Source organism: Lithobates pipiens, unplaced genomic scaffold (assembly GCF_037356315.1).
Source record: "Lithobates pipiens isolate NorthernLeopardFrog02 unplaced genomic scaffold, aLitPip1_a1.2 Scaffold_1, whole genome shotgun sequence".
Classification (NCBI taxonomy): domain Eukaryota; kingdom Metazoa; phylum Chordata; class Amphibia; order Anura; family Ranidae; genus Lithobates; species Lithobates pipiens.
In genome coordinates, this window is record NW_027507685.1 from 192,530,608 (window position 1) to 192,546,476 (window position 15,869).

Below are 15,869 nucleotides of genomic sequence, written 5' to 3' on the forward strand. Positions count from 1 at the left end.
CACCTGCCCCCTGCCAGTGCCCACCTGCCCCCTGCAGTGCCACCCTAATTAAAAGTAAGTGCCCCGTCAGTGCCACCCAACAGTGCCCATAGTGCCCACAGTGCCACCCAGCAGTGCCACCCACAGTGCCCACAATCTGCCTCAAAGGTGCTGCACCCCAGTGCCGCCCATCAGTGCCCAGCAGTGCCGCCCATCGGTGCCCAGCAGTGCCACCTATCAGTGCCCATCAGTCCCATCTATCAGTGGTACCTATCAGTGCCCATCCGTGCCACCCATCCGTGCCATCTTATCTGTGCCCATCTTTGCCCATCAGTGCCGCCTTATCTGTGCCCATCGGTGCCGCCTTATCTGTGCCTATTAGTGCCGCCTTAACTATGCCTATCAGTGCCCACCAGTGCAGCCTATCAGTGCCCACCAATGCAGCCCATCAGTGCCCACCAATGCAGCCCATCAGTGCCCACCAATGCAGCCTATCAGTGCCGCCTAATCAGCGCACTTCAATGAAGGAGAAAAATGACCCGTTTGCAAAATTTTATAACAAACTATTAAAACATGATTTTTTTTTTTTTTTGCATCTTTTTTTGTTAGCAAAAAATAAAACTCCGAGCTGTAACTAAATACCACCAAAAGAAAGCTCTATTTGTGGGAAAAAAATGATAAAAATTTCATTTGGGTACAGTGTTGTATGCCCACGCAATTGTCATTCAAAGTGCATCAGCGCTGAAAGCTGAAAATTGGTCTGGGACTGAGGGGGGTTTAAGTGCCCAGTAAGCAAGTGGTTAAACAATGTAGTGGCATGCTGTGAACAAAAAGCAGCTCCAGGAACAGATGGTCAGTAACAAGTATTTGCTTCACGTTGAGAACAACAAATCTAAAAAATTCTCCATTTACATAAAAAAAAAAAAGAAAACTCCAAAATACAGCACCCTGAAACAAAAAAGTGAAGGGTACGCTTAATACTACAGCATATAAAGACATTTTAGACAGTTGTGCTTTTCCAACAGTTTGGTGAAGACCATTTTCTGTTTTAGCATGAATGGGTCTCCATGTACAAAGCCAGCTCCATAAAGACATGGTTTGACCAGTTTGGTGCAGAGGAATTTGACTGTCCTGCACAGAGCCCTGACCTCAACCGTACTGAATACCTTTAGACTAAAATGGAGCCAGGTCTTCTCATCCAACATCAGTACCTGACCTCAACCCTCCTGAACACCTTTGGGATCAGGTCTTTTCATCCAACATCAGTACCTGACCATAACCCTACTAAACACCTTTGGAGTCCAGTTATCTCATCCAATATCGGTATCTGACCTCAACACTACTGAACACCTTTGGGATCAGGTTATCACATCCAATATCAGTACTGGATCTAACCTCTACTGAAGACCTCTGGTATCAGGTCTTCTCATCAGTACCTGACCTCACAAATGGGCACAAATTCCCAAAGACACTCCAAAATCTTGTGGAAAGCCATCCTATATCAGTGGATTGTGTCATAACCACAAAGGGTGGTGGGTAGTAATAATGTAAAAAGTAAAACTGGCTATGATTTTGGAACGGGATGTCTTTCAAGTTTATAGCTGCGATGGTTTATTTGCGTACCTATGTCCATGATCACACAAACCAATTATTATACACTTAACGGGATTTTTTTTTTTACCAAAAACACATAGCAGAATACAATTTGGCTTAAATTTATGACAGAATTCGATTTTATTGGATTTCTTTTAATATAGAATAAAGAAAATAGTTTTTTTTCTCAAAATTTAGCTCTTTTTCCGCTTATATCCCCCCAAAAAAAACTGAGTTGTAAATAAATACCACCAAAAGAAATTTGTGCGGACAAAATGATAAAAATTTCATATGGGTACAGCGTAACATGAACGCGCAATTGTCATTGAAAGTGTGAGCTCAATCCAGAAAGCAGTGAATTGAGTGGGAGGCGTGGCGTAGCGATGGCTGTGTAGTGTGAGCTCTGTGTGGAGCACTGAACTTCCCCCTCCAGCGTCCCCCTTAGAAGCCTATAGCTGTTAGGCAGTGAACAGCAATTTAGCCACTGACGCGCCGTGTGAGCGCTGTGTCCCCGCTGCATCCGCGCTACCGTTGTGGACTGATACAACAGACGGACAGTCTGACGCTGAAGGAGCCAAAGGAGTGGCTACGGGCGGAGAGGTTGTTGGGGGTGGAGGTGGAAGCTCCGGCGTGTGTGACCGTGTGAAGCTGGACTTGGGATCAGCTGGACTGTTAGTGTTTTGTCCACTCGCCCGGTCCCATCCCATCCCATCCCATCCATCCCATAGATGGGATCACCTGAGCGAAGTCTGAGAAAGCTGGGCTCTTGCTGGACTCCCTGCAATAAGATAGACTGGGCTCTGCAGATAAGGAGGCAGAAGAGCAAATTAGTGAATGGAGAGGTGAGCCCATGGCTAATTGCTTGAGAGTGCTGGACTCATACTGCATTACTATTATAAAAGACTGATACAAAGGGTAGCGTGGACTGTGGAGGGAGAGTGGAGGCAAAGGCAAAGAATAGGTGCTGTGGTGATCCAACGATAAACCAGGAAGGGTTTTTTTTCCCGTTTTTTTTACCCTCTTTCTCCCAATTCATCTCATCTCACTCTGTTTTATCTCTCTCTCCTATTGATACTAATATCCAGATTCTGTTTTCTCACTGGGGGATGCACAGCACAAGGAGAAGGAGGGAGGAAAAATCCGTACAAAAGGATCTTGTCCAACAGGAGATTAAAGGCTTCTTCCCGCCTACACGAGCAGCCCCAGCGCGGGCGTCCATGTTAGAAATCAGGGAGACGGCCGGTATTAAGATCCCGATGGCAGCACCCCAGGTAAGCCTCCCGTTAACATCAGAGGCTACATTGGACGTAAGTCAGGTACGGGAGAGATTAGAAACTGGGTTTGAGGCAGGAAGTCGGTGTGCAATGGACGCATCTATAGGGGGTATGGACTTGAGGTCAGTAATGCAAGCCCTTCCAACCCACCAAGAAAAAGAGGTCCTGAGAACAATTATGCAGGCACTCCCAACTCGCCAAGAAATGGAGGCCCTGGTGTTCCGTCTGGAAGAGGGGCACAGAAGGGAAATGCAGTCAGTACAGTCTGAGGTACACACATTGACAGACAGGGTAAATGTGGAAGCATCTGCTGTTAATAGCCTAGAGGAAAGGGTGTCTAAACTAGAAAGGGAGCAGTTAGCTCAGGCCTCTTCTATACAATTAATAAATAATCTCAGATTCAGAGGCATCCCCGAAAGTATTGAGGAGGATCAATTGCATAGGACTGTGGTTACTATATGTCAAAACTTAGGGGTCAGCACTGCTCCAAGAGAAATTGAACTTGAAAGGCTCCACAGAGCTCCAGGCCCGCGCTCAACAGACTTGTCCAGACATAGGGACGAAAACGGGTGCCTACATAGATATGCACATAGGGAGATGATTAGTTGGAAAGCATGGGATACAGGCCCGTTATTGCATGAGGGAGCCAAGATCAGCATCCTATCTGACTTATCAAGAGCTACCTTACAGAGGAGGGCACAAATGCGCCCAATATTGGAGAAGATAAAGTCAGCGGGGGGTACTTACCGCTGGGGGTATCCAATATCCCTGACAGTCAGAAGGGGATCAGCTTCCTTCTTGCTCTTATCTCCAAAGGAACTACCGGCCTTATTTTCCTTTCTGGAAGTTGACTGGTGTGAGGTGCAGGACTGGCTTCAGCCATTAAAGAAAAAACTGTTAAAAGAGGCGGTTTTAAGGACTGTGGGCGAAACCACCTTGTTGGGTAGTAAAGAAGCTGATGTACAGCAAACAACTAAAGCGGGTTCATTGCCCAGGGATATTGTGCCATAAGGGAACAGGGTTGTGCATGTATGCTGGGTGTCCTTTCCCCCGTTAAAGGTCATGGTTCAGGAGGCACCGTGGATAATTTATTTTGCATAATATATATACAATAAGATATAAAATAATGTATATGTAACTGTCTCATACTGCTCCCCCCTCCCCTTTTTTTCCCCCCCCGTTTTTTTTTTTCCATCCTCAACTTGATGCTTTTGTCCAGAAGTTCTTGGGGTATTAGAATAGACTTAATTATATAAATAAATATACACATATATAGATTTAATTAGTGAAAAATAAAAAATTTGGGGGTCCACTATTATAATAAAGTTCACTGATTTATTTAATAGGGGGTTTAGAGATCACATATTTAGAGGATAGGCCAAGTTGGTCAGTTTGGGGATTAGGGGGTATAGTGGTAGGGGAGAGAGGGCTGGGGGAGGGGAGGGTAGTAGGGTTGGACGGGGGTAATATAAAAGGTCACAAACACAATATAAACATACACACATTTTGGGGTTGGGGGATAGGTGATATGACAAGGGGTTGTAATAAACTTAGAGGATACTAAGACACTAGAAACATATCCCCTCCCCCTTTTTTTATTATCTTGCAATTAAATGAATATATGTGTGGTGGAAATTGCCGGTTGGATATAATTTATAAGGAGGGGAGGAGGAGAAGGGTGTTTTTGCCCCAAAGGTAGTTTAGGATTTTCGGATTGGGTTGGGACATTGTAGGATGGTCTGAAATGGAAATATGGGGCGGTGATGTGGGAGAATTGGATATATTATGTGATGTGTATTATTAAATAGAGGGGGAGGGAATAGGTGGCAATAAATGGTAATAAATTGAAGATGTTGCCTTGAGGGATGTTAATATAAAGGGACTCCCTGGAGGGGAGGTAGTGCTCTACCTACCCTGCAATTGCTAGCCACTCCTCCGTGCCTTACACCTACGGGAAACGGAGTACCCTTAGGTAGGTGTGGGGGAATTTGGATAGATATTCCCCATAGAGGGTTCCTTTTTTTTTTTTGTGCGCCGCCCCTACTCCAGAGAAAATGGAGGGATTACTTGTCACATCACTTAACACTAGAGGACTTAATATTCCTGAAAAACATAAAATGTTATTAAATGATTTAAAATGTTCTAAAACTGATATTGGCATGGTACAAAAAACACATTTGAAGGTGGGAACATTTCCCTATTTCAAAATAGATACTTTCCAAACGTTTACATTCCACAAATCAAGAGGCTAAAACCAAGGGAGTGGCCATTTTAATCTTTAACCGTATTATGTGGTCTCTGTTGGATAAATGTCAAGAACCAGGGGAGAAGATATCTATTTCTTAAAGGGCTTATAGGAAATGTTAAGGTGACCCTAGCAACAGTCTATATCCCAAACTAAAAATCAAGATAGTTTCTTGAATAAAGCTTTATCAATTAATGGAATTCAAGGAAGGAATACTTATCATAGGGGGGGACTTTAATGTCCCCCTAGATCCTAAATCAGATACCTCGAATGGGACATCTTCTGTTTCTGGGAGAACAAGGAAAAATATCCTTCGTAAATTAGATGAATTTCAATTGGTTGATGCATGGAGGGCCTTCCACGCAGATGAGAGGGACTACACATATTTTTCAAACCCCCACCAACGATATTCACGTATTCATTTATTTTTGCTACCACAACAAATGCTTTCGCTAGTACAGGATACACGAATAGGAAACATAACCTGGTCTGATCATGCGCCAGTTATAATCACATTTAGCAAGATTGCCGTCTCCGGCGCGAAGAAAACTCAAGTCACCAATAACAATAGAAGAGGTATCTATATCAATGAAGATGATGAAGCATGGGAAGGATCCTGGTGCAGATGGATTCACTATGCAATATTTTAAAAGTTTCTATCCACTTTTAGCCCCATACATGGTTAAAACATTTATTTACAAGGACAAGTATCGCCTCCCCCTGTAAAAGCATTGAGGGCACATATCGTATTAATTCCAAAAGAAGGAAAGGATCAGTCAATATGTAGTAGCTATTGTCCAATATCATTACTGAATACAGATTATAAAATATTCACAAAGATACTCGCATCTCGCCTACAACCGTTTATGATGTAGCTGGTTCATTTGGACCAAGTGGGGTTTATCCCTACACGGGAAGCTAGAGATAGTACTATTAAAGTTTTGAATTTAATCCAATATGCAAACCAAAGGAAGCTGCTGAGTATCTTTGTGAATATAGATGCAGAAAAGGCCTTTGATAGGGTCAATTGGCCCTTTATGTTAGGAGTGTTAAAACAAATGGCCCTGGGGGATCGAATGTTGGATTAGATAGTAGACATGTGCAGAGTAAAATATTTCGTTTCGGAATTTCGTTTTCGTCCGAAAACTTAATTTATTTAGTTACTCCCGAAATTCGTTTTTATTTATTTCGTTCAAAAATTGCATTCGTCCGAAAATCCACATGAATTATGGTCGAATCTGTCTCTGAAGGCTTATGGTGTCTGTCGAATGTATAAAGAAGATTCGACGGAGCTAGTATATAGCATACTTTAGAACCCTATTAAAGTCTATGGGACTCCAACGTTCAAAATCTAAAGTGCTAATTTTAAAGGCTAATTTGCAAGTTACTGTCCTAAAAAGTGTTTGGGGACCCGGGTCCTGCCCCAGGGGACATGTATCAATGCAAAAAAAAGTTTTAAAAACGGCCGTTTTTTCGGGAGCAGTGATTTTAATAATGATTAAAGTGAAACAATAAAAGTGTAATATTCCTTTAAATTTCGTAGGGGGGGGGGGGGGGGGTTGTCTATAGTATGCCTGTGAAGGGGCTCATGTTTCTGGTGCTTAGAACTGTCCCTGCACAAAGTGTCATTTATGCAGGAAAAAAAGTCCTTTAAAATCACTCGCAGCTATTATGAATTGTCGGCTCCGTAATACAGAGAACACTCATTGAAAGTCATTGATAAAAAAATTAATTAATTAATTAAAAAAAAAGCGTGGGGGTCCCCCAAATTCAATTACCAGGCCCTTCAGGTCTGGTATGGATATTAAGTGGAACCCTGCCTCAAATTTAAGAAAAAATTTGACGTGGGGTTCCCCCTAAATATCCATAACCAGACCCTTCAGGTCTGGTATGGATATTAAGGGGAACCCCGCGTCAAATTTAAATAAAAATTGACGTGGGGTTCCCCCTAAAAATCCATACCAGACCCTTTATCCGAGCACGCAACCTGGCAGGCCGCAGGAAAAGAGGGGGGGACAAGAGAGCGGCCCCCCCTCCCTCCTGAACCGTACCAGGCCACATACCCTCAACATTGGGAGGATGCTTTGGGGGTCTGTGACCCCTCAAAGCACCTTGTCCCCATGTTGATGAAGACAAGGGCCTCATCCCCACAACCGTGGCCGGTGGTTGTGGAGGTCTGCGGGCGGGGGGCTTATCAGAATCTGGAAGCCCCCTTTAACAAGGGGACCCCCAGATCCCGGCCCCCCCCATTTGAAATGGTAAGGGGGTACAAAAGTACCCCTACCATTTCACAAAGAAAGTGTAAAAAATGGTTAAATAAAACAAATACACTTTTGAAAAATTCCTTTATTAAAAATAAAAAAAAGATTCCAGCGGCGGTAATCCACTCTTGCTATCCAGCGACGGACGGTCATCTCTCCAGCGATGTCTCATCTCATCCAGCGCAGCGAATACATCCTTCTTCTGTCTCCGTGGAGGAGACACTGCAGGCATTCCGGCGGCTGACGTTTCTTATATACGGAGGGCGGGGCCACCCGTCACCTGACCCCGCCCCCCTCTGACGCAAGGGGAAACCCGGGGTTCCCCGTGACGTATGGGTGACCCCGCCCCCCTCTGATGTAACGGAAACCTGCCTGTGTTACATCAGAGGGGTGCGGGGTCACCCATACGTCACAGGGAACCCCGGGTTTCCCCTTGCGTCAGAGGGGGGCGGGGTCAGGTGACGGGTGGCCCCGCCCTCCGTATATAAGAAACGTCAGCCGCCGGAATGCCTGCAGTGTCTCCTCCACGGAGACAGAAGAAGGATGTATTCGCTGCGCTGGATGAGATGAGCCATCGCTGGAGAGATGATCGTCCGTTGCTGGATAGCAAGAGTGGATTACCGCCGCTGGAATCTTTTTTTTATTTTTAATAAAGGAATTTTTCAAAAGTGTATTTGTTTTATTTAACCATTTTTTACACTTTCTTTGTGAAATGGTAGGGGTACTTTTGTACCCCCTTACCATTTCAAACAGGGGGGGGGCGGGATCTGGGGGTCCCCTTGTTAAAGGGGACTTCCAGATTCTGATAAGCCCCCCGCCCGCAGACCTCCACAACCACCGGCCACGGTTGTGGGGATGAGGCCCTTGTCCTCATCAACATGGGGACAAGGTGCTTTGAGGGGTCACAGACCCCCAAAGCATCCTCCCAATGTTGAGGGCATGTGGCCTGGTACGGTTCAGGAGGGAGGGGGGGCCGCTCTTGTCCCCCCCTCTTTTCCTGCGGCCTGCCAGGTTGCGTGCTCGGATAAAGGGTCTGGTATGTATTTTTAGGGGGAACCCCACGTCAATTTTTTTTTAAATTTGACGCGGGGTTCCCCTTAATATCCATACCAGACCTGAAGGGTCTGGTTATGGATATTTAGGGGGAACCCCACGTCAAATTTTTTCTTAAATTTGAGGCAGGGTTCCCCTTAATATCCATACCAGACCTGAAGTGCCTGGTAATTGAATTTGGGGGACCCCCACGCTTTTTTTTAAATTTATTTATTAATTTTTTTATCAATGACTTTCAATGAGTGTTCTCTGTATTACGGAGCCGACAATTCATAATAGCTGCGAGTGATTTTAAAGGACTTTTTTTCCTGCATAAATGACACTTTGTGCAGGGACAGTTCTAAGCACCAGAAACATGAGCCCCTTCACAGGCATACTATAGACAACCCCCCCCCTTACGAAATTTAAAGGGATATTACACTTTTATTGTTTCACTTTAATCATTATTAAAATCACTGCTCCCGAAAAAACGGCCGTTTTTAAAACTTTTTTTTGCATTGATCCATGTCCCCTGGGGCAGGACCCGGGTCCCCAAACACTTTTTAGGACAGTAACTTGCAGAATCTTTTCTCTCTGTCAAATCTTTTTTCTCTGTCGAATATTTTCTCTATATAATCTTGGTCTAATAGAGGTAAGGTTAGGCACATTCGACCACAGGTTCTATAGACAGATTGTTATTGTCAGAGTCATGTCGAATCTCCTATTCTATATCGAACTGTTGTAACAATGAAAACGAAAATAAAGCATTTATTTATGTCGGATCTTTCGTTTTTCGGATTTTGTGCTTTCGTTATCGTTTGTCAAAACGAAAACGAAAATAGCTGAAATTCGGACGAAAATGCATTCGGACAAAAACGAATGCACATGTCTATTAGATAGCAGGGATATATTCAAAGCCACAAGCCTTGGTGAAGGTTAACGGGATAACTTCAGAAAACTTCCCAATATCCAATGGGACGCGTCAGGGATGCCCCTTGTCACCCCTTTTATTTGCCTTGACATTGGAACCTTTATTAAACAGAATTCGACAGAACCCCAATATTAAAGGTATCCCCTTGGGGGATCAGGAATATAAACTCTCAGCATATGCGGACGATCTGCTATTTTCACTCTCTAGTCCACAAATATCATTACCCAATCTATTTAGGGAAGTAGAGTGTTACGGAGTTCTGTCTAATTTCAAAATAAACTACAGCAAGTCGGGGGCAATGGAGGTTTCGCTGGAGTGTTCTACTCAAAAGAATTTGGAGAATCATTTCAGTTATGGCGTTGAACTACTTAGGGATACAGATCCCACCCAACTTAACAGATGCATTTCCTTACATTTTCCACCTTTATTAAGGGAAATTAGCATATTGTTAGAGGACTGGAGTAAATCCTCACACTCTTGGTTTGGGAGAAGTAATATCCTGAAAATGAACATAGTGCCTAAATTTCTGTATTTGTTCTAGGCGCTACCTATCTTGATTCCACTTGCCTTCTTTAGTAAAACTCGAACAGTTTTACAAAGTTTATCTGGGCAAGTAAGCGTCCAAGGTTTAACAGGAAGCTGTTAACGTTACCTAAAGAGTTGGGTGGAATAGCGGCACCAGATCTATATAAATACTACCAGGCTACTCAGCTTGGTAGAATTATAGACTGGTTCAGTCATAGAGATAGTAAAAGGTGGGTCGCTATGGAACAAGTAAGTTCAATTCCTTTAGATAGAGCCATGTGGTGCTATGCGGCTATACCTCCTACATTAAAAGCTCATCCTTTAATAGGACCCACTCTCTGTATGGGAGCTAAGGCTGTTCGGATCCCTAGACTTTCAAACTCTCCTCTATTTCTTATTCTGGGGAACCCAAATTTCCCACCTGGCTTGGAGCCAGGGGTATTTGGGAATCTAAAAGAGAAGGGATGTTTTCAGGCCTCACCTTTTCTGAGGTTTAATAAATGGCCATCAATAGAAATGTTAACGCAATTAGGAGGACAATATGAAATACCCTTTGCCATACAGGTTAAACATTTTTTGGAAACATTGGGACCAACTGAAGGCTATAGTCGACCACTTACTAAGTTTGAAAGGTATTGTGAGGAGAAGGAGCCTCTCTCTCATATTATTTCTAAGATATATGCCATATTAACATCACCTTCGGAGGACTTTAACATATTGAGTTTAGATAAGTGGGAAAGGGACCTTGAACAAATCTTCACACCTGCCCAATGGCAGAAAATAATACACTTAACTTTCAAATCATCTAGATGCACTAAGATACAGGAATTAAATTATAAAGTACTAATGCATTGGTATTACACCCCGTCATGAATGAATACATTTTCTTCAGAGTCGTCAGATAGGTGTTGGAGGTGTTGTAAGGAGAGAGGCACCATTGCCCATATTTTCTTGTTTTGTCCAGTAATTAGACAGTTCTGGGAAGAAGTTCAGAGAATTTCTTATTTACTGAATATCAGGTTATGGAAGACCTGGCCTTTTTTCTATTACAATGTACACAAATCCCACTAGAGAGATATAAGAATTCAATGTTATGTCACTTGGTGTATGCAGCCAAAAGCTGCATCACCACCTGCTGGAAGGAGACAGGGGCACCTCGAATCTCGCAATGGTTAAATAAAGTAAGAAGAATTGGGATCATGGAGAAACTGATTCCTATGTCTCTGGAGGAAAGGGAATCTATATTGCAAATTCGGGCTCCTTGGGAGTTATTTTTACAGTCAGATGAAGGGAAAAGGTTGATTGGAGAGGAATTAGAGGAATAGACTAGATGGTTACGTGATGTGAGTCTTATTCACTGGTGGGTGGGGGCGACGTACTTCCCCCCCCCTTTTTTTTTCCTTTCTTCTGGGTTTTTGTAAGAACAAAAAAAAGGGACTCTGGAGTGGCGGGTTGCTATGGGGAATTAATGTTGTTAATTGTTTGTCTATAAAATTGGCAGGAATACATTATGTTTTTTGTTTTCAAATAGAATACGGTTTGGTTAGAAAGCGGACTCTATAAATAGTTCTATGTAACTATGTAAGCATGTTACATAGCACATGTAAGCATTACTAATAACTTCTGTTATGTATTCCTGCAAAGAAATAAAGAATTTAAAAAAAGAAAAAGTGTGAGAGCACTGAAATCTAAAAACTGATCTCGGAAGGAAGGGGGCGAAAGTGCCCAGTATTGAGGTGGTTAGAGTAGCAGCCATGAGGCCCATGGTAACTCTGGAGGAGCTGCAGAGATCCACAGCTCAGGTGGAAGATTCTGTCCGCAGGACAACTATTAGTGGTGCACTCCACAAATCTGAGCTTTATGGAAGCGTGGCAAGAAGAAAACCACAAGAAGTCCTGTTTGCAGTCTGCTAGAAGCCATGTGGGGGACACAGCAAACATGTGGAATAAGGTGCTCTGGTCAGATGAGACCAAAATTGAGCTTTTTGGCCTAAAAGTTAAATGCTATGTGTGGTGGAAAACTAACACTGCACATCACCCTGAACACACCATCCTAACCGTGAAACATGGTGCTGGGAGCATCATGTTGTGGGGATGCTTTTCTTGAGCAAGGACAGGGAAGCTGGTCAGAGTTGATGGGAAGATGGATAGAGAGAATACAGGGCAATCTTAGAAGAAAAAGACTTGAGACTAGAGAGGAGGCAGGCATGCACTGGCCATCAGGACTACTGGGAGTTTCCCGTTTGGCCGATGGCTCAGTGGGCCGGTTTCACTGACAGTGGAGGTAGAGCGGGCCAGGACTCCCAAACCCTGTCTACCAATAAGCTAATCTCCCGTCGTGCAGCTGTTTAGGAGAAAAACACGTCTAGGGCCCCCCTGTGTTCAGTGGGGGCTGGGGGACAGAAAGCAGACTATTTAGTCACTTTATCACTTTTTGGCTCAGCAGCGCACTACACAGCTGAAGGCCAGCCTGTGCTATATCAGTACACTGGTGCTGACTGGGAGCGCTGCTCCGGATTAATCCCGCCTAAAGCCGAAAGTGATGAAATAGTCCGCTTTCTGTCTCCCGGCCCCACTGAACACAGGGGAGACCTGGAGAAGTTTTATTTTCTAAACAGCTACACAGCAGGAGGTGGGAGATTAGCTGATTAGTGGACAGGATTTGGAAGTCCCTGCCCGCTTACCTCGCCCACACGAGTTTCCTCCAGCCCTAGTTACCCAGCTCTGTGGTGCCCAGGAGGAAGGGAAAGGACCAGATGTACCAGCAGTGCACAGCTGGTCCCGGGCTCCCAGCTCCAGAGGAAACACCCGCAGGACAAGCACTGCACACGGGACCTAGGTAGAAGAAGCCATGTAGACTAGGTACTAGGGGGATTAACATTGATGGGCACTTATGAGGCTACACTGATGGGCACTGATCAGGCTCCATTAATGGGCACTGGTGTGGCTGCACTATTGGGCAGGGTGTGGCTGCATTAATGGGCACTGGTGTGGCTGCACTGATGGGCACTGGTGTGGCTGCACTGATGGGCACTGGTGTGGCTGCACTGATGGGAACTGATCAGGCTGCATTAATGGGCACTGGTGAGGCGCTACGTGACGTCAGAGGAAGGCAGGGTCACCCGTTTATGTCACAGAGTGGCACCGCCCTATATAACAGCTGTCACCTAGAAGAAGTGTCACTTGGCAGGAGCCTCCCATGGAGGCAGAGTTGCTGCAGCTTTTTTTAAATTTTTTCGGCTTGTTGGGTGGCGTGAGTTGGATCTACATCAGAGGACATTTTTATTTTCAAATTTTTTAATAAAGGACTTGTCCCAAAGCGTCTCCTGTCTTTTTTACGATTTTTGACACTTTTTTTGTGAAATGGTAGGGGTAAAATGTACCAATTCACATGGGGGGAGGGCAGGATCTGGGGGTCCGCATGTTAAAAGGGGCTTCCAGATTCCGATAAGCCCCCCACCCACAGACCCCCACAACCACCGGGCAAGGATTGTGGGGATGAGGCCCTTGTCCCCATCAACATGGGGACAAGGTGCTTGGGGGTGACTCCAAAGCATCCCCCCATGTTGAGGGCATGTGGCCTGGTACGGTTCGGGAGGGGGGCGCTCTGTCGTCCCCCCTCTTTTCCTGCGGCTTTCCAGGTTGTGTGCACAGGTTGGCACAGGTTTCCCCTTATTTTCCATACCAGACCTGAAGGGCCTGGTATGGATTTTGGGGGGACTCCCACGCAATTTTTTTTTTAAATTTTGGTTTGGTGTTCCCCTTAATATTCATACCAGACCCAGAGCTTTATCTATATTGCCGACAACCGACAATGCATTACAAACGCTATCAGTTTTAAATGACTTTTTTCCTTTAAAAATGTCATTTTGCTGTGGTACTGTTCTAAACAGGGGAAAACTATGCCAATTTACAAGCATACAATAGACACCCCCCAGGCACAATATTTAAAGGAATATTTCATTTTCATTGTCTCACTTTAAGCATCATTAAAATCACTGCTCCCGAAAAAAATTACGTTTTAAAAAAATTTCTTTGCATTGATACATGTTCCCTGGGGCAGGACCTAGGTCTCCAAACACTTTTTAAGACAATAACTTGCATATAATCCTTTAAAATTAGCACTTTTGATTTTTTATGGTTCGTGGTCCATAAACTTTAACGGTGTTTGTGTGTTGGTCTGTTCGTCTGAATCTTTTGCCTGTTTCGCAAGTTCTGGTGCGAACCGAACCGGGGGGTGTTTGGCTCATCCTAATTCTCTGTTCCCAATCTCGTAATTGCACTCCACAGGTGAAAAATTTCTTGGAAAAATAGCCACAAGGATGCATAGCGCTCTCAGAGATAGGATGTTGAGACAGAAGGATGCCAACTCCAGTTTTAGAAGCATCAACTTCAAGGATAAAAGGTAAGGTAGGATCAGGGTGTGCCAACACAGGAGCAGAAACAAAGGCAGCCTTGAGACCCTCAAAGGCCTTAATGGACGCCGGAGACCAACTCTGTGGGTTACCATCCTTTCCAGTCATATCAGCCAGAGGCTTGACCAGAGACGAATAAACTTCTGATAATAGTTGGCAAAGCCAAGAAAACACTGCAGAGGACTTAAACCCATGGGTCGGGCCACTGTAGGACTGCTGAAAGTTTCTCTGGGTCCATCGAAATTACCAGCAGTGGAAATGACATGACCCAGGAATAGAACCGCTTCACGATAGAATTCACACTTCTCTAATTCACAATAGAGATTGTTCTCTCTTAGTTTCTGTAGCACATGACAGATATCTGTGTGGTGTCTTTCCAGGGACTTGGAAAATATGAGGATGTTGTCAAGATAAACCACACATAACTGCAACATATCTCAAAGGACATCATTAATAAATTCCTGGAAAACTGCTGGAGCGTTAAAAAGGCCAAATGGCATTACAAGGTACTCATAATGACCTGTTCTGGTATTAAATGCCGTTTTCCACTTTGCACCCTCCTTAATCCTCACAAGATTTTATGCCCCTCTCAAATCAAGCTTCGTCAAAACGGTTGGTCTCTTGAAGTGGTCAAATAACGAATCAACGGAATCGGATAAGCATTCTTAATCGTGAAATGATTGAGACCTCTATAATCAATACAAGGTCTCAGTTTACCACTCTTTTCCACAAAGAAGAAACCAGCACCAGCAGTAGATGAGGATTTGCAGATGAAACCTCGAGAAAGTGCGCCTGCAACATACTCCTCCATGGCCTTATCTTCCAAGACAGACAAAGGGAAAACATGGCCACGAGGGGGTATGGCACCAAGTTGAAGATCAATTGCACAATCATACGACTGGTGTGGAGGAAAACTACTGGCTTGAACTTTGTCAAAGACATCAGTAAATTCGCGGTATTCCTCCGGCAGGGTGGAGAGTGAAGAGGTGCACAGGACCTTGCCTAACTTCTGGAAGTATGTCTTACTGCTGTAGCACCCCCCTGAGTATACTGGGAGTAAAGAGCATACTGGGAGTGTACTCCATATACAGGGCACGGGCTTACATTCACCCCACAGCTGAGTCCATGGCTATAATGGGAAGTTAGAACAAATATGAGCACCAGTCACTTTAGATAGTTTTCAATGCTTTAATGAAGAACTTGAAAGAAGTAGAAGTAAAGAGGTTGAGGGAGCGTTGCAGTTACCTTTTTTGTAGCAGATTACTTAAAGACTCCTTAGGTTAAAGGACAAAAACACAGCTACCTTTCTAGCAGATCTTGAATATCTGAGTAGATCTCTGCCACAGATCTAGCAATCAGTAAGCTGTCTGGATAAGCCTCTCTCACAGGACATAGCAGCCAGTACGATACCTGGATAAGTCTCTCTCACAAACTTAGCAGCCAGGAATGCGTTACTTTAATTGGATTGCAGAACAGCGTCACAGTACCAGAACCTTTAAGCCGACCTGGCAATACTGTGAGGGTAGGTTAGATGCAGGTGCTTCCTCCAAGTAAGTCACCGGGCCCTTCTGAGAGACCAGCCTTCATCCTGGCTCTCTACTGCAAGGGTCCTCCC